At 44.3% G+C, this 17,863-nt stretch overlaps 1 long non-coding RNA gene across 1 annotated transcript in view; it reads left to right on the forward strand.

The window, feature by feature from the left end:
* The first annotated feature begins 1,027 nt into the window (after positions 1 to 1,027).
* Positions 1,028 to 17,863, forward strand: part of LOC129708832 (uncharacterized) — a 28,862-nt gene continuing 12,026 nt past the window's right edge. Inside the window, exons 1-2 of the long non-coding RNA XR_008725420.1 lie at positions 1,028 to 1,293; positions 8,133 to 8,509. This is a non-coding gene — a long non-coding RNA (uncharacterized LOC129708832). The remainder of the gene's footprint in view (positions 1,294 to 8,132; positions 8,510 to 17,863) is intronic.

The raw sequence follows: 17,863 nt of genomic DNA on the forward strand, positions 1-17,863 counted from the left end.
GTTACTTTTTTGCGTATGTTTTAGTCATTGTTTTGTATCTCTCGACATCACCGTCTATATCTCTCGTTCCTCTTATCCCTAACCAGTCTGAAGAAGGGTCTCGACTCGAAGTGTCACCCATTCCTTCTCTCCAGAGATGCTGCCTGTCCCGCTGAGTTACTCCAGCTTTTTGAGCCTATCTTCGGTTTAAACCAGCATCTGCAGGCAGTTCCTTTCCTACATTTTATTCCTTTCTTGGTGTCTTCTGGGCAGATGTTGCCTTCTGCACGAAAAGTCTTGGATGAGATTGTGTGTGTGTGTGTGTGTGTGTGTGTGTGTGTGTGTGTGTGTGTGTGCGTGTGTGTGTGTGTGCGTGTGTGTGTGTGAGAGAGAGAGAGATAATGTGTGTGTGTGTGTGTGAATGGTTTAGGCATCTTTTGGGAGATGCAGCGGTTTACATTGGCATTGCCCACTTGAGATCCCTTTGTGGCGGAGCGCCCTGACCGGTAACCCCGGGTCTTGCGGTCTGGTCAAGAAGAGGTGATGTGGACACGGTATCAGTTGTAGTTCTAGAGGAACATTGCTTCCGATCGATGTCTCTTATGCACTCCTCAGTCAGAAGAACTGTGTGCGCTCTTCACCATCATGGCTCCCAGCCTACAGGTTTCTGATCTGAACAACTAACTTCTTCCCTATTTCTCCTCCCCCCGTTTCCCTCTCCTCCTCGGCTCTCTTGTTCACTCACACCTTCCCTCCCTCCCCCCCTCCCTCTCGCAGGGCTTGGTTCAAAGGGGGGCAACGAGCCAAGTGGGGCGCGGTCTGAACCCTTTCTGAAAACGAGCACAAAGAGAAAAAAAAAGTATTGTCAAGCGCTCCAAACTTCGTTTAAAATAAGTAAATGCGACCTTGGCTAATAATTTAAAAACAAAACAAAAGCAACACCCTACAAACTCTCTGTCTCTCACGATACGTGTTGTCTTGTGGGGGGGGGGGGGAGGGGTGTCGGAGAGAGGGGGTGTGGGTGTGGAGGGGACCCGATGTGAATGTTACCACTATAGGATGGCGAGGTTGGGCTCTGAGCTGCAGTGAGAGCAGAGAGGGAGAGAGCGAGAGAGAGAGAGAGAGAGTGCGTGTGCGCGTCAGCAGCAAAGTTAAATACAAAGGGCTTGTACGCGGTGGCAAGAGAGGTTTCCTTTGTTCTCGTCCGGGGCTTGAGAGAGATCGGAGAGAATGAACCATCGCACACCACTCCTAACACTCCTGGAGGGCTTACAAGCTGTGGCTGCAGGTGATATCCACGTCCATGCCTCAAGGGTAAGTTTCTTTTTAAAATGCGTATTATTTCCAACATCTTGACATCCTTTCGCGATGTAGTATATGTTTTTAAACATCACAAAACGCGCCGCAGGGGACAAAAGTTGAAGAAATGGCTCTCTTTCTATTTCTATGCTAAACGGCCGCCGATAAACTTTTCTCTCTTGGTTGCTTTTTCTTATTGTTTCTCCACCAGACGTTGCTCAAAATAACTGGGGGGGGGGGGGGGGGGGGCGGCCCGAGACATTTTTTTGTTGTTGTTTTATATTCATGCACAGTGGGCGCGCAACAGGTAAGAAAGTGAGTGCGAACTGCCGCCTTTGTAGCTGCTGCTTACATTGTATTCTGAAGGCCCGACTCAGTCTTTGTTCTCACTTTGGGATCATCAACACTGAAAACAAGCGTCTTGTGCAAGAACCACGGAACCGGCAACCAATTCACCGCGGAAGGCATCGACTGCCCGGGCTAGCACCGAATTGCTCTTGAAAACCAAATTGCAAGGTGATCATTTTTCCGAGGTGATGTCGCGAAATAAAGATGAGATCGGCGAAAATCTCAGGTCTGGGCTTTTATCGCTGACCTGTGCTAAGGGCTTAAAAAAACTGTGAGGTATTGACATTTATGCTTCTGTTGCAGACTAAATGAAAACATATCGCCCGGTCGCAGTATTTTTTTAAAGCAGAATTCGGAAGAAAAACTGACAATGGGATCGAACTTGTGGACCCCCCCTCACACACACACACACACACATTTGCGATATTTAGATTGTTTAACAGTGCAGTAGTTAGTTGCCATTGTTTATGAATGAGTGGAAATACAAACATCTCAGTATATCGATTTCCTCACCCCTCTATACAATAACCTCCAGACCCCTCAACACTAACATTTCTCCGATTTCTTCCAGTGGATTTGAACAAAAAAAAAGTTGGGTCTTCCAGCAATAGTTAACGCACCAGATTGTTAATACATTTCCACTTCTCCTAAATATAGATTCTCTCCTCCAAAAGAATGGGTTTCAAACCCACTGGGTTAATATTATAGGACGAATACAATTCCATTTTATTCGTATCCGCGGCGAAGGAGGAAGGGGGGGGGGGGGGGGGGGGTAGAAGAATATCAACAGGAGACAAAAAACAATTGTACGTGCATCTTCTCAGCACGGAACTGGGTTGAACAATCCGATAACACGAATCGCCCAAGACCAACCCTAGGCATCCAAGTTCTTTGTTTAGTGCCGTGGCCAGTCTTAATACGTTAACTGTTATCACTCTTTATGTTATTCTTGGTCTTAAACTCGTTTCTTCGTAGTCTTTGTCCCCTCCCCGTGTGACCTCGTTGTGGATAAAGCGATCCAAATAGTTTTAGGTATTCGCACTAGAAGAATATTTTGGCTTTTTCATATCGACTGAACTCATCTTCTGAACCTTCTGAATGTGTAGTCGGCAGGGCAGTGCACTGCATATCGTCTGGGACCATATATGTCTGAGAAACTCGTTCGCCAACATGTAAGAGAAAATACTTTTTTTTGAGATGCTTCGCAATGCCTCCAAGGTGGGACGAGAATTAATTAATTAATACAATGTATGGGTGAAACTTTTTACTGCCACATTCTGTGTTCAGGGATCCTGTACTTTATATGAAATCCAGCCTGCTATACGGAATATTACAAATCTGGCCAAACGTATCATTGTTTTACACGAGGTCTCGGGCGCGGTATATAATGCCAGAGTTACACAATAGATTATGGGGGCCACTGTATTGGTTGCAGACAGATGGATTTGAACGTGCGGCCGGAATTTACAACCCATCTACAACCAGATATTAATGGGAATTGGGGTGAATCCTTCGTGATTGATTTTGTGGATGAGGTTTTTAGCTTCTTCACTTTTGGTCGTGTTCAGCCACTCCCTGTTCTTTTGTTACCCAGGGAATCCTCGTGATAGCGGACTGTTGGTGTATGTATGTGTGGTACCGCGTCTATTCAGTCAATTCTTCCATTGCCCCTTTTTCTACTTTTATTTTCCTTGTTGTTTCGCTCTGTTAACACTTATTGTCCCAGAATGTTTTTTTTTTTAAATAAATCTATCGCTTCCAACAAATCTTATCACAAAAAAATTGTAACTATAATAAAGAATATCCTTCGCAATGTGCGGTCCTGTTCTCTCATCTTCCTCATTGGAGACCATTGAACTATTTAAATCGGACTTTAATGATATATGTTGCACTAAATGTTGCGCCCTTTATCATTTATCTTTGCACTGTGCCCAGCTTGACTATATTCAAGTGTAGGAAGGAACTGCAGATGCTGGTTTAAACCGAAGAAAGACACAAAAAGCTGGAGTAACTCTGAAGAAGGGTCTCGACCCGAAACGTCACCTATTCCTCGAGCGTATTAATGTATAATTGTTTTTGACTGGATAGCATGCAGACAAAAGCCTTACACTGTACTTCTGTACACGTGACAATGATATACTTAACTAAACTAAATATATATTTACAGGAGTAAAAGAATAGGTGTCTGAATCAGCCTGAAGAAGTGTTTCGGCCCGAAACGTTGCCTATTTCCTTCGCTCCATAGATGCTGCTGCACCCACTGAGCTTCTCCAGCATTTTTGTGTGCCTTCGATTTTCCAGCATCTGCAGTTCCTTCTTAAACAAAGAATAGGTGATGTTTCTGGTCGCGACTCGACCCAAAACTTCACCGATTTCTTTTCTCCAGAGGCGTTGCCTGACCCGCTGAGTTGTTGCAGCATTTTGCGCCTATCTTCAGTTTAAACCAGCATCTGCAGTTCATCCTTACGTACTACATATATTTACTATTCGTGTAAAGGATAGGAACGTGCAAATGCCCGAGTTATTTTGGTAAGGTGCATGTTTTCACGCACCGCGATTAAAGAAGATTTCAGTTAGAGAGGTTTAATTGTGTAATGTACACTATTCCAAATAGAACACAGAAAGTTCCATTGTGGTGGCACTTGCAATGATGTTCTTTACCAACAGCTTTGCACACAAGCAATCATCTTTCAGTGCCACCTTGTTAATTTTGATGCAATTGGTATTTTAACCAGATTGCTTGACACTTCACAAGACTGCTTGAATCATCTTACCACTATCAGAGAGCAGTCCTGAACGACTCTCTACCTCATTGGTGACTCTCGGACTCTTCTTGATTGGGCTTTGCTGGCTTTACCTTTAACTAAAAGTTATTCCCTGATCATGTATGTGTACCCTGTAAATGGCTGGATTGTAATCATGTATTGTCTTTCCGCTGACTGGATAACACGCAACAAAAGCTTTCCACTGTACCACGGTGCACATGTCAATAAACTAAACTGTAAACTGTAAACTAACGCATATAAAACAATCAACCAGAATATAAAACAATATCAATTTAAATCCTTTGTGACCATTGGGACCCGATAGTTGGTGACCAAAGATTGTGAATTCACCTTGCAACCTGTTGATTGGAGGTAAATTGTTTGATAACTGCAAGGGCAAGTGTGTTCCAGCATAACCCATGTCCTTTGTTTAGTAGATATACATAAAAAGCTGGAGTAACTCAGCGGGTTAGACAGCATCTCTATAGAAAAGAAATAGGTGATGTTTCAACGGTTTTCTCCAGAGATGTTGCCTGTTACTCCATCATTTTATGTCTATCTTCGGTTTAAACCAGCATCTGCATTTCCTTCCTACACATTTCCTTTGTTTAGGAATACTTATTACAGCAGAATCAAAAGATATGATCATCTCCATCCATCTGGATGTAAGAAAGCCAAACTTGAGCTTGTGCAAGTGTTTTATTTTGCTCTGTTTTCATTATTCTGTTCTTTCTTCATTGTTTTTCTTCATTGGCCATTGCTTCTAATCACAGTTTAATTAAACCTGTCACACCGCTGAAGGAATCTTAAATTGCTACCTATCATAAACATAGTAAAGTGCCCAATAAATGGATCGATTGCAATCATGTATTGTCTTTCGGCTGACTGGATAGCAGGCAACATAAGCTTTTTACCTCAGGACATGTGACATTAAACTGAACTGATGTTTATGCTCAGAGATGTTAGCGATGCAATAGCACAGATATCTCTGACGATTCAATGGTGTATTTAAGCATTTAATAGTAGAGTGAATGTGGAGAGGATGTTTCTACTAGTGAGAGAGTCTAGGACCAGAGGCCACAGCCTCAGAACAAAAGGACCTTCAGAAAGGTGATGAGGAGGAATTTCTTTAGTCAGATGTTGGTCAATCTGTGGAATTCATTGCCACAGATGGCTGTGGTGACCAAATCGATATTTTTAAGGTGGAAATTGACAGTTCTTTATTAGTCGGCTGTTGGGGTTATGGGGAGAAGACAGAAGAATGTGTTTGAGAGGGAAAGATAGATCAACCATGATTGAATGGCAGTGAACGTTCGATGGGCTGAATGGCCTAATTCTGCTCCTGTAACTTATGAAATCACAGCCAATTCATGTTTACATATAAATTCCTCCATTGGGTAGGGGTGCGTTTGTTTTTTTTTTCTTTGGATGTTGATAAAATTTCTAATTCAATGTGAAGCAGTGAACAGAATATTCCTCAAATTATTGCCAATATTTCTGACAATCTGTTTTCCAAATGTAAATCAACAATTACAAATGACAGAACAAAGTGAGATAAGGTCTATTTAGACAATTGATGATAGACAATAGGTGCAGGAGTAGGCCATTCGGCCCTTCGATCCAGCACCGCCATTCAATGTGATCATGGCTGATCATCCACAATCAGTACCCCGTTCCTGCCTTCTCCCCATATCCCCTGACTCCGCAATCTTTGAGAGCCCTTGAAAGTATCCAGAGAACCGGCCTCCACCGCCTTTTGAGGCAGAGAATTCCACAGACTCACAGATCTCTGTGTGAAAAAGTGTTTCCTCATTTCCGTTCTAAATGGCTTACCCCTTAATCTTAAACAATGGCCCCTGGTTCTGGACTCCCCCAACATCGGGAACATGTTTTCTGCCTCTAACGTGTCCAAACCCTTAATAATCTTATATGTTTCAATAATGTCTCATCCTTCAAAAGTCCAGAATATACGAATTTCTGACGAGGATCCACCACTCTGACCAAATAAAAGTCATTACCAAATTAAAAAAAAAAGTTTTTGTTGTACTTTCGTATAAAAGAAAACTTTTGAAAGTTTTACAGCCTGTATAAAGATGTAAAATCTCTGTAACAGATTTTGGAGAAACTGTCACTGAGATGAATTGTAGTTGGATATAAGACTATTTTACTCACTGGTCAGTAGTAGGCTCATACCCTACATAAGAATGTAAAATTGTTCATTTTTCAGCAGGTACACATGAAGATGGTCTTTGACCTGACTTATTTCAGCCACTGAAATCAAAATCCATCACCCCGTCCCTTTCTTACCCATCGCTAGACTTTACCCTGAATTTTCACAACTAAGTGTAACAAATTATTTTCCTTTAGGAATTCCTTAATTGCTTCTGGAATTCTGTGTAAAGTATACCCTTTAGTTTAGTTTAATTTCGAGCTACAGGGTGGAATCAGGTCCTTTGATCCCCGCACACTTACACTATCCAACACACAATTTACAATTTTACCAAGCCAATTACCCTACGAACCTGCACGTCTTTGGAGTGTGGGATGAAACCAAAGATCTCAGGGGAAACCCACGCGGTCACGGGGAGAAAGTACAAACTGCATACAGACAGCACCCGTAGTTGGGATCGAACCCGGATCTCTGGCGCTGTAAGGCAGCAACATTACCGCTACGCCAACGTGCTCATTAAAAATAAAACTAGAGTTTCTACTGCCAAAGGCAAAGTCAATTTTATTTGTCACATGCACCCGAAGGTGCAGTGAAATGAATTTGCCAGCAGTGATACACTTAAAAAGAACACACAATACACAATAGAATTTAACACAAACATCCACCACAGCATTTTTCACTGTGGTGGAAGGCAACAAAGTTCAGTCAGTCCTCCTCCTTTGCCTGTCAGACTTTAACTGCATTCTGAACATATTATTTTTATTTACAAGGTATTATAATGCAGGTAATCCTTATTGCCTGATGTTAGTTGTTGATTGTTCCACAGAATGCATGGGATACTTAATTTTCATGAAGATGCTGAACTGTGGTGAGATAAATGTCAACTAACTAAGCATGATATTGGAGATTCTGAAAATCTGAATCAAACATGAAAAGGTTGGAAATATTCAACTGATCGGGCAGCAGATTTGGAGAAAGAAGCAGTTTGCCTTTCAAATCATTGACCTTTAATCATCAAATTAGTTTTGCATTAAGATAGTGTTTCAATAGTTTAATGAAGGTTTTATTGTCTCATGCGAAGTGCATGAGACACAGTGAAATTATTTTCTTACAAACAGTCCAGTAGAGTGTTGCCATACCCAAGCACAGCTCTAGCTGTTATAATTTAGAATGAATGAATGAATGAATACTTTATTGTCACATGTGGCAAGTCACAATGAAATTCTTTGCTTGCATACCCACGGTATGCAAATAGTCACCACATAAAGGGTATAGACAAAGTTACAAAGTATCAAAGTATCCCGAGCCAGGTCCACCTTTGTTGATGCTCCATCCCCCACCCCTACGCTGGGTCCTTTGTTCTCCCCCCTCCACCTCCCTCAAGGCAGTTCCCTCTCACTCCAGATCCACCTTTGTTTTCCCCCCACCCCTCATAGCAGTCCCCCACGCTGGGTCCTCCTTTGTTCATCTTGCCCTCCACCCCCTCACGGCGGTTCCCCTATGCCGGGCCGGGTCCTCCTTTGTTTGCTTAAGAATATGTATTTTAACTCACAAATATTTTCTTCTGCTAGGGGAGACACCGCAGGAGATTTCATATCCACTCCCGTGAACGTAATGTGGACGAATAGCCAATATGGATCCATACAATTCCAGACAGCCATGTATCAATGGATTCACATGTTTGCTTTTGCAAACTCACCAGACGACGGAAAAATGGCCACAATATATTTCTTTGGGTTTACTTTACCTTCTAAGTATTTATACATGAAGAGCAATGGCTACAAGTTGAGCTGACCAAAAATGGAATAGAATTGAACTTTGCTCCATGGCTTCATTGTCAACTATTTGCTGCAAGTTGAATTTGGAAATTCTTCTAATTTGAAAAATGGGAACTATTGGCTGTCAAGACGATAACCTTATAATGAGTTGGATACAACGTAAATATCAGGTATGTCCCTTATCTTTTGCAGAATGCTTATCTGTGTCTTCATACTCAAATGATGAAAATCCATTTTTATAAATCCTTCATGTAAACGTTTCCAAATGGCTGATCGTGAATAATAGTGTAAAACAAATTTTGTAAATATTTCAGATATGCATTGATAAAAACAGATAAACAGTTGTAAAGTTTCATTTCGCCTTCAGGAATTAATGTTCTTCTGTGCTAAAAATCCTCTAACTTTTTCATTTTATTTATTCTTCCTTTTTTTAAATTTCCTACTTTGCCGCTGCCTAAATAGTTTTAGTGATGTCACACCTTAATGTCCTCATTACGTGAACCTGAAAACTAACTTTTAATTATCTAATACTTGGAGAATAATCATTGAGGTTGGAAGCTAATGTGAATTTCACCACATTGGGCAAACTGATTTGGTGGACAACACAGAATGATGGTGTAATACATCTCATATTCACAAGAAAGTTGAAAAATATCAATCATTACAATGGAGAACGCCCAATGTTACTAATGCAGTTAAGTTAGAATAATTGCAAAGGCAAGAAGACAAAAAATGGCGTAGCAATAGAACCACTGCCTTAAAGCGCCAGAGACCTGGGACTGATCCTGACCAGGGTTGCTGTCTGTATGGAGTTTGAACATTTTCCCCATGACCTGCGTGGGTTTTCTCCAAAATCCTCGGTTTTCTCCCACACTCCAACGTCGTACAAGCTTGTAGGTCAATTGGCCTGGTATAAATGTAAAATTGTCCCTGGTGTGCGTGCAGTAGTGTTAATGGTGGCAAAATGAGGTGACGTTGGGGATTCCCCTCCTCCACCATAGATGAGGCTCGCACCAGGGACTCTCCCATACCCCGCAACACTGCTCTCTCTCCCCATCCCCGCACTCGTAACAAGGGCAGAGTCCCCCTAGTCCTCACCTTTCACCCCACCAGCCGTCACATACAACAAATAATCCTCCATCATTTCCGCCACCTCCAACGTGACCCCATCACTCGCCACATCTTCCCATCTCCCCCCATGTCTGCCTTCTGCCTTCTCCCTCCACAACTCCCTTGTCAATTCTTCCCTTCCCTCCCGTATCACCCTCTCCCCGGGCACTTTCCGTTGCAACCGCAAGAAATACAACACCTGTCCCTTTACCTTCCCCCTCGACTCCATTCAAGGACCCAAGCAGTCGTTCCAGGTGCGACAGAGGTTCACCTGTATCTCCTCCAACCTCATCTACTGCATCCGCTGCTCTAGATGTCAGCTGATCTACATCAGTGAGACCAAGCGGAGGTTGGGCGATCATTTCGCTGAACACCACCGCTCGGTCCGCAAGAACCTACCTGACCTCCCGGTGGCTCAGCACTTCCTCCCCCTCCCACTCCGAATCCGACCTCTCTGTCCTGGGTCTCCTCCATGGCCAGAGCGAGCAACACCGGAAATTGGAGGAACAGCACCTCATATTCCGCTTGGGGAGTCTGCAGTCCCAATTTTGTTAGCCCTTGCTGTCTCCTCCCCTTCCTTAGCCCTCGGGATCCTCCTCCTCCTTTTTCCTTCCTTCTCCCCCCCACCCCCTATCAGTCTGAAGAAGGGTTTCGGCCCGAAACGTTGCCTATTTCCTTTGCTCCATAGATGCTGCTGCACCCGCTGAGTTTCTCCAGCTTTTTTGTGTACCTTCGATTTTCCAGCATCTGCAGTTCTTTCTTGAACACTCTGACTAAGGAAGTTCTTCTTCACCTCCTTTCTAAAAGAGTGCCCTTTAATTCGGGTCCTAGACCCACCAGTGGAAACATCCTTTCCACATCCACTCTATTTATGCCTTTCATTATTCTGTAAGTTTCAATGTGGTCCCCCCTGAACCTTCTAAACTCCAGCGAGGAGAGGCCCAGTGCTCGCAAATGCTCATCATATGCTAACCCACTCATTCCTGGAATAATTCATGTAAACCTCCTCTGGACCCTCTCCAGAGCCAGCACATCCTTTCTCAGATATGGGGCCCAAATTTGTTCACAGTACTCCAAGTGCGGCCTTTTTAAAAAATATATTTTTTATTATTTTATACAATTTTTTTAACAAAACAGAACAAAACAAACAAAAAAAAAATAAAATAAAATAAAAACTGAAAAAGACAACAGGAAAAAAAAGGAAGGAAAAAAAACAAAAAAAAAAATAAAAATTAATAAAACAAAGCCACCAGACATAACAGTATTGGTACAATCCACATGGTGCTACACAGTCATGCATTGCAAAAGCAGAAGTAGAGGTCACAGGACTACATCACTGCAGATAATATGAAATTATGAAATTATTGGACTTTGAGATGGTTGATAAATGGTCCCCAAACACTTAAAAAGTTGTTTGGTACCTTGGAGTTGTAGAAGCGTATCCTTTCCATCTGTATGATTATTATCATTTCATTGAGCCATTTTTCGAAGCAGGGGGGTGTAGATGATTTCCAGTCTGTTAGGATCATTTTCTTGGCTGCCACCATATCAAGCATCAGTGCTTGTTGTTCTTCAGACGTGAAGTACAAAGCAGTCTCTGAGCATCCAAAAAGTGCCAGTTCTGGATCAGGGAGAATATCTTTTCCATAGACCCCAGAAAACCACTTAAATATTTTAGACCAGTATCTTTGTATATGAGGACAGAGCCAGAAAATATGTGTTAAAAAACCATCTGCACTTTTGCATCTGTCACATAATGGAGAAATAGCAGGGTAGATTCGATGTAATTTGGTCTTTGAGTAATGGAGTCTGTGGATGACTTTAAACTGAATCAGTTTATACCTGACATTGATCGAAGAAGTTTGGATTCTGGTCAGACCTTCATTCCAAGTGTCGTCAGACACCTCGAAATTCAGCTCAGTAGACCAGGCTTCTTTCAGATGGGTAGTGGATACAGAGGTGGTGAATAGACTCACAAAGCGAGATATTAGATGTTTGGAGTCTGGAGGAAGCTGCAGGAGCTCATAGAGTGGGCAACTGTCAGGCATGGTTTGAAAATTTGCAATTTGTTCTTTAATGTAGTGCCTAATTTGGAGATAGCAAAAAAAATGAGAGTTGGAAAGGTTAAATTTTGATTTCAGCTGATTAAACGAAGCAAACTTTTTGTCAATATATAGATCTCTGAGGGTCGCAAGGCCCTTGTCCCTCCAGACAGCAAACACCCCATCCATCTGTGATGGCAAAAAGGAGTGGTTGTGACATATGGGGGTGTAAATAGAGACATTTGACAATGTACTGAAACTTCTTATCTGATTTAAAATTCGAATAGAATTTCTTAAAATGAAGTTCTCACCAACCAACTTATGTGGGGATTCTGTTTCGGAAAAAAGCAAAGTACAGAGGGAGGAATTTTTCACTGCTGTGTTTTCAATGTTTAGCCACGAAGGGGTATTATAGAGCCTCTGCATTACATGTCTGTAACGGCATGATTTTTACAGTTAATGGCAGGGTCATGGGGAGTGTTGTAGAGCAGTGGGATCTGGGAGTGCAGATACATAATTCCTTGAAAGTGGAGTCACAGGTAGATAGGGTGGGCATGATTTCATACGTGTTAGGAGCAGTAGTAGCTCCAGAAAAAACCCAGTGCTAGTTTAGAGATACAGCACGGAAACAGGCCCCCGGCCCACCAAGTCTGAGCTGACCAGCAACCCCCGTACACTCGCACTATCCTCCACACTCAGGGGACTATTTACAATCTTTACCGAGACCAACTAATCTACAAACCTACAAAGCCGTATGTCTTTGGAGTGTGGGAGGAAATTGAAAATCACGGAGAAAATCCATGTGCTCACGGGAAGAGCATACAGACGGTGTACGGACAGCACCCATAGTCGGGATCGAACCCTGGTCTTTGGCGTCGTAAACGCTGTAAGGCAGCAACTCTACCGCTGCGCCACCATTCCTCCCTGCAAAGGGGACAAATGCCAGCACTTTGTTTATTTTTTTTGTAACTAGCATCTGCAGTTCCTTGTGTCTACAATTACAGCACATTGTCCTTTCGTTCTAATGTGGAGAACACTGACTAAGTGTAATTAGGAGAAACGAATGCCAATAAACCAGAGGGAACTTCTTCACCCAAGAACTGGATAGGACAGGTTTAGAGGGATATGGGCCTATACCAGGTAGGTGGGTCTAGTGTAGATGGAGCACCTTGGTCAGCGTGGGCAAGTTGGGCATAAGGACCTGTTTTCATGCTGTATGACTCTATATCACATCTTGGATGTATGCAGTGCAAGTCACTGGTGAGATAGCTTCTGCACTGCTGAATGCAGCAATGGGCAACAGGGGTTTTGGGGAGAAGGCAGGAGAATGGGGTTAGGAGGGAGAGATAGATCAGCCATGATTGAATGGTGAAGTAGGCTTGATTTGCCATAGAGGGAGTGCAGAGAAGGTTCACCAGACTGATTCCTGGGATGTCAGGACTGTCTTATGAAGAAAGACTGGATAGACTTAGTTTATACTCTCTAGAATTTAGGAGAATGAGAGGGGATCTTATAGAAACTTACAAAATTCTTAAGGGGTTGGACAGGCTAGATGCAGGAAGATTGCTCCTGATGTTGGGGAAGTCCAGGACAAGGGGTCACAGCTTAAGGATAAGGGGGAAATCCTTTAAAACTGAGATGAGAAGAACTTTTTTCACACAGAGAGTGGTGAATCTCTGGAACTCTCTGCCACAGAAGGTAGTCGAGGCCAGTTCATTGGCTATATTTAAGAGGGAGTTAGACATGGCCCTTGTGGCTAAGGGGATCAGAGGGTATGGAGAGAAGGCAGGTACGGGATACTGAGTTGGATGATCAGCCATGATCATATTGAATGGCGGTGCAGGCTCGACGGGCCGAATGGCCTACTCCTGCACCTAATTTCTATGTTTCTATGATGGGCCGAATGGCCTAATTTTGCTCCTATCACATGACGTTATGTTCTTATAACATGGCTAATACTGGCTGCATGTAAATCAGGCAAACTTAGACACAAAAGCTGGAATAATTCAGTGGGACAGGCAGCATCTCTGGAGAGAAGGAATGGTGATGTATAATCAGGCAACTGTCTTCAAATTCACACACCACTTGCACCTGAATGATAGAGTTGGCCCATTGTTGGGTGAAGAAAACAGGGCGCTGGTGAAATTTAGTTTAGTTTAGTATAGAAAGACCGTGTGGAAACCGCGTGGAAACAAGCCCTTCGGCCCACCAAATCGGAGCTGCCGGACCACCAATCCCCGTACACCAGGACTATCCTACACACTCGGGACAATTCCTAACCTTTACCAAAGCCAACTAGCCGACATACCTGTACGTCTTTGGAGCGTGGGAGGAAAGCGGAGCACCCGGGGAACATCCACATGGTCACGGGGAGCTTGACCCAACTGTGTCTATGGAAGGGTTGGAGTAACATCTAGAAAGTGATAGATGGACTCGGGAGAGGAGGAGAGTCTGGTGGGAGAGAGAGTGGTGGAGATAGTAACTGAGGCTGTAGTGACTGAGGAGATAGTAACTGAGGCGATTAGTGGCAGAGACAAAATGAATTTGATAAGGAAGGAAGGTGGGGAGTGAAATGTGGAGCCAGAGGGAAGGGCATTGGGAGGAGTAAAAAGAGTCATTCGGAATAGGGAGGGTTTCCCCATTGTTCAAGCAAGGAGGGTGGGGAAGTAGAATTTCCAACCACACATTTTCAGATGCAGTTCTCATAGAGTCACATACAGTTTGGAAACAGGCCCTTCAGCCCAACTTGCCCACACCTGCCAACATGTCCCAACTACACTAGTCCCACATTTGTCCCATATCCCTCCATCCTGTCCTATCCCTGTACCTGTCTAAATGTGTCTTAAATGTTGCACTAGTCCCTGCCTCAACCAGCTCCTCTGTCAGCTCGTTCTATAGAGTTAAGGGCCTGTTGCATGAGCATGCGACTCCATGCGGCAAGCGCGACCTAAGTGACTCCATGCGCCAAGCGCTACCTAACGTGGTCGCTTCAGCTGTACGGCTCCGCGGGGCCGGTCCCACTTCGATCGCTGGAGCCGTATGGAGTTGTGCGGAGCTGGTCCCGACATCGCGCGGGGCTCGGAAAAACTGACCGTGTTCAAAAATTCCATGCTGCTACGGCCTGCCGGCCCGCAGCCGCCTCAACGCCGTACGTCACGCACGATTTTCCCGCGGACTTAGCTCACACTTCATGTCACTCACTCGACCTCCGCGTGGCCCCTGCTTCTGGTTAGGTCGCAATTCTACTTGCCGCTGAGAGTCGCTTTAGGTCGCGCTTGCCGTATGGAGTCGCATGCTCGTTGGACAGGCCCTTTACAGTTCTCAAATTGACACTTTGTAACTTTGTCGGTGTCCTGTACCTTTGCATCGCTGGTCGGTGGGCCGAAGGGCCTGTTTCCGCGCTGTATCTCTAAACTGAACAAAACTAAAGTAAACCTCCTCTGGCTGGTTGTTCCTGTGAAATTCTTTGTTTTGCATTCTATAAACAAAGTATGCAAAGAGTCGCCATGTATAGAACGCCAATGAAGTTACAAAGTGTCAGGGCATTTGAGAACTGCAACTCTGACTATGGAAACATAGAAACATAGAAATAGGTGCAGGAGTAGGCCATTCGACCCTTCGAGCCAGCATCGCCATTCAATATGATCATGGCTGATCATCCAAAATCAGTACCCCATTCCAGCTTTCTCCCCATATCCATTGATTCTGTTAGCCCTAAGAGCTAAATCTAACTCTCTCTTGAAAACACCCAGTGAACTAGCCTCCACTGCCTTCGGTGACAGAGAGTTTCACAGGAACAAGCTGCCAGTGGAGGCATAGTTTAGTGTTGTTTAGTTTAGAGACACAGCACGGAAAAAGAGGCCCTTCGACCCACCGGTTCGTGACAACCAGCGATCTCCGCACATTAACATTATCCTACACCCACTAGGGATCATTTTTACATTCACCAAGCCAATTAACCTACAAACCTGTACATCGTTGGAGTGTGGGAGGAAACCGAAGATCTCGGAGAAAACCCACGCAGGTCATGGGGAGAACGTACAAACTCCGTGCAGCTAGCACCCGTAGTCGGGATTGAACCCTGATCTCCGGCACTGCATACACTGTAAGGCAGCAACTCTACCGCTGCGCCATCGTTACCGTGGTACCGTGAGGCAGTTGAACCCAGTTCACAAATTCACAGGTTGTGGGAGTAGAATTAGGCCATTCGGCCCATCGAGTCCACTCCACCATTCAATCATGCCTGATCTCTGCCTCCTAATCCCACTTTCCTGCCTTCTCCAGGTGCTGACGAAAGTTATACCGATCCCACCAAGTGGAAAATGCTCCTTGCTTCCAGCTTGTGATGGAAAATCAATCCACAGGTCTTGGAGGCCAGCTGTATACTTATAACTGGCTGGCAATAGCTAAAGCCTGCGTATACACCCGTAGGGAAGAGAAACAAAGTGGAGCCTCACTAAAAGTCTGCGTTAGAAGAGTACTCACTGGAGTTTGGTATATTTTTGTTTAGTTTCTTGTCACGCACACCGAGGCAGAGTGAAAAGCCATTTGTTGCGTGCTATCTAGTCTTCTCCATGGATGGTCACCTTGTCGTGGTGGAAAGGTTTGTGTGATCCTGAGAACCTGAGAGCGATGCCGTCTGGAGCTATGTTCCTGGTAGGGCCATCCATGGCAGTCAGGTCGAAGGGGAGGTCTCTGACAAAGAGCAATCCAACCAAGACCTCAATGGTGGAACAGGCGGAGGACTATGGCTGACCTTAGTGGAGCGTCACAACGGCTGGGAAGGTGGATGAAGGCTGCAGCAGAAAAGGGTCTCCGGTCGTCTTGGATTCCATGCCACTGGATCCTGACCCAGATCTGTCAAGGACCGTGTGGTGGCTGTCTGTGCGCCAGTCTCCCCACGTTAAACAAAGTCACACACAGGCATCCTCGAACCCTGGAGACACCCATGGTCAGCCATGACCAAAGGGGGCCTAAGAAATAAAAAGAAAACTAGTCAGTGGAAAGACAATACATGATCACAAACAATGTACAAGTAAACTTGCCTTGCGCATCTCCTTTAAACCTTGCTCCCCTCACCTTAAAGCTATGCCTTCTAGTCTTTGTCATTTCAATAGACAATAGACAATAGACAATAGACAATAGACAATAGACAATAGGTGCAGGAGTAAGCCATTCGGCCCTTTAAGCCAGCACCGCCATTCAATGTGATCATGGCTGATCATCCACAATCAGTACCCCGTTCCTGCCTTCTCCCCATAATCTTTGATTCTTTAAGAGCTCTCTTGAAAGCATTCAGAGGATTAGCCTCCACTGCCTTCTGAGGCAGAGAATTCCACAGATTCACAACTCTTTGGGTGAAAAAGTTTTTCCTCATCTCCGTTCTAAATGGCCTATCCCTTATTCTTAATAATTCCCTCCTGGGACAAAGGTTCTGATTGTCTACCCAATCTATGCCTCTCATAACTGTACAAGTGACGCAGCGGTAGAGTTGCTGCCTTACAGCGTCAGAGACCCAGGTTCGATCCTGACTACGGGTGCTGTCTGTATGGAGTTTGTACGTTCTCCCCGTGACCTGCGTGGGTTTCCTTTGGGTGCTCTGGTTTCCACACACATTCCAAAGAAGTACAGGTTTGTAAGATAATCGATTTAGGGAAATTGTAAATTGTCCCTAGTATGAAGGATAGTGCTAGTGTATGGGGTGAGCATTGATCGGCATGGTCTCGGTGGGCCGAAGGGCCTATTTCCATGCTGTATCTCTCTAAAATAAACGGTATAAGCTGAGGCATGTGATTTATTTGTAACTTTCCTCTTCTCCAAGAGAGCAATAAAGGAAGAAAATAAATCAAACTGAAGTAATAGTTTATTTTCTGAATGTCACGTCTACTAATAGGCCTGTCCCACTTAGGCGATTTTTCAGCGGACTGAATTAGTACACATTGTACAGGTGCAGTCGCCTGAAAAACTGGCAACTAGAACGGCGACTGTCAGAGTGGAACACACACACACACATCGCTTCCTTCACCAGCCCGTTATGCAGTTCGGGGGACAGGGCAAGCGGGGTGGGGGAGCGCTGTCTGAGTGACATTCACACGGTGCAAAGCCAAGGTGATACAGACACACACCGCGATGAACAGGAAGGTTGGCGCTGTAATTAAGACGGTTAAAGCACAGTGTACAGATACAGGATAAAGGGAATAACGTGAATAACATTTAGTGCAAGATAAAGCTAGTAAAATCCAATCAAAGACAGTCCGAGGGTCTCCAATGTGGAAGATTGTAGCACAGGAACTCTCTTGTTGCCTGATAACAGCTGGGAAGAACCTGTCCCTGAATCTGGTGTGCGTATACCTTTTGCCCGATGAGAGAGGT

This window comes from Leucoraja erinacea, chromosome 2 (genome assembly GCF_028641065.1).
Source record: "Leucoraja erinacea ecotype New England chromosome 2, Leri_hhj_1, whole genome shotgun sequence".
Lineage (NCBI taxonomy): Eukaryota > Metazoa > Chordata > Chondrichthyes > Rajiformes > Rajidae > Leucoraja > Leucoraja erinaceus.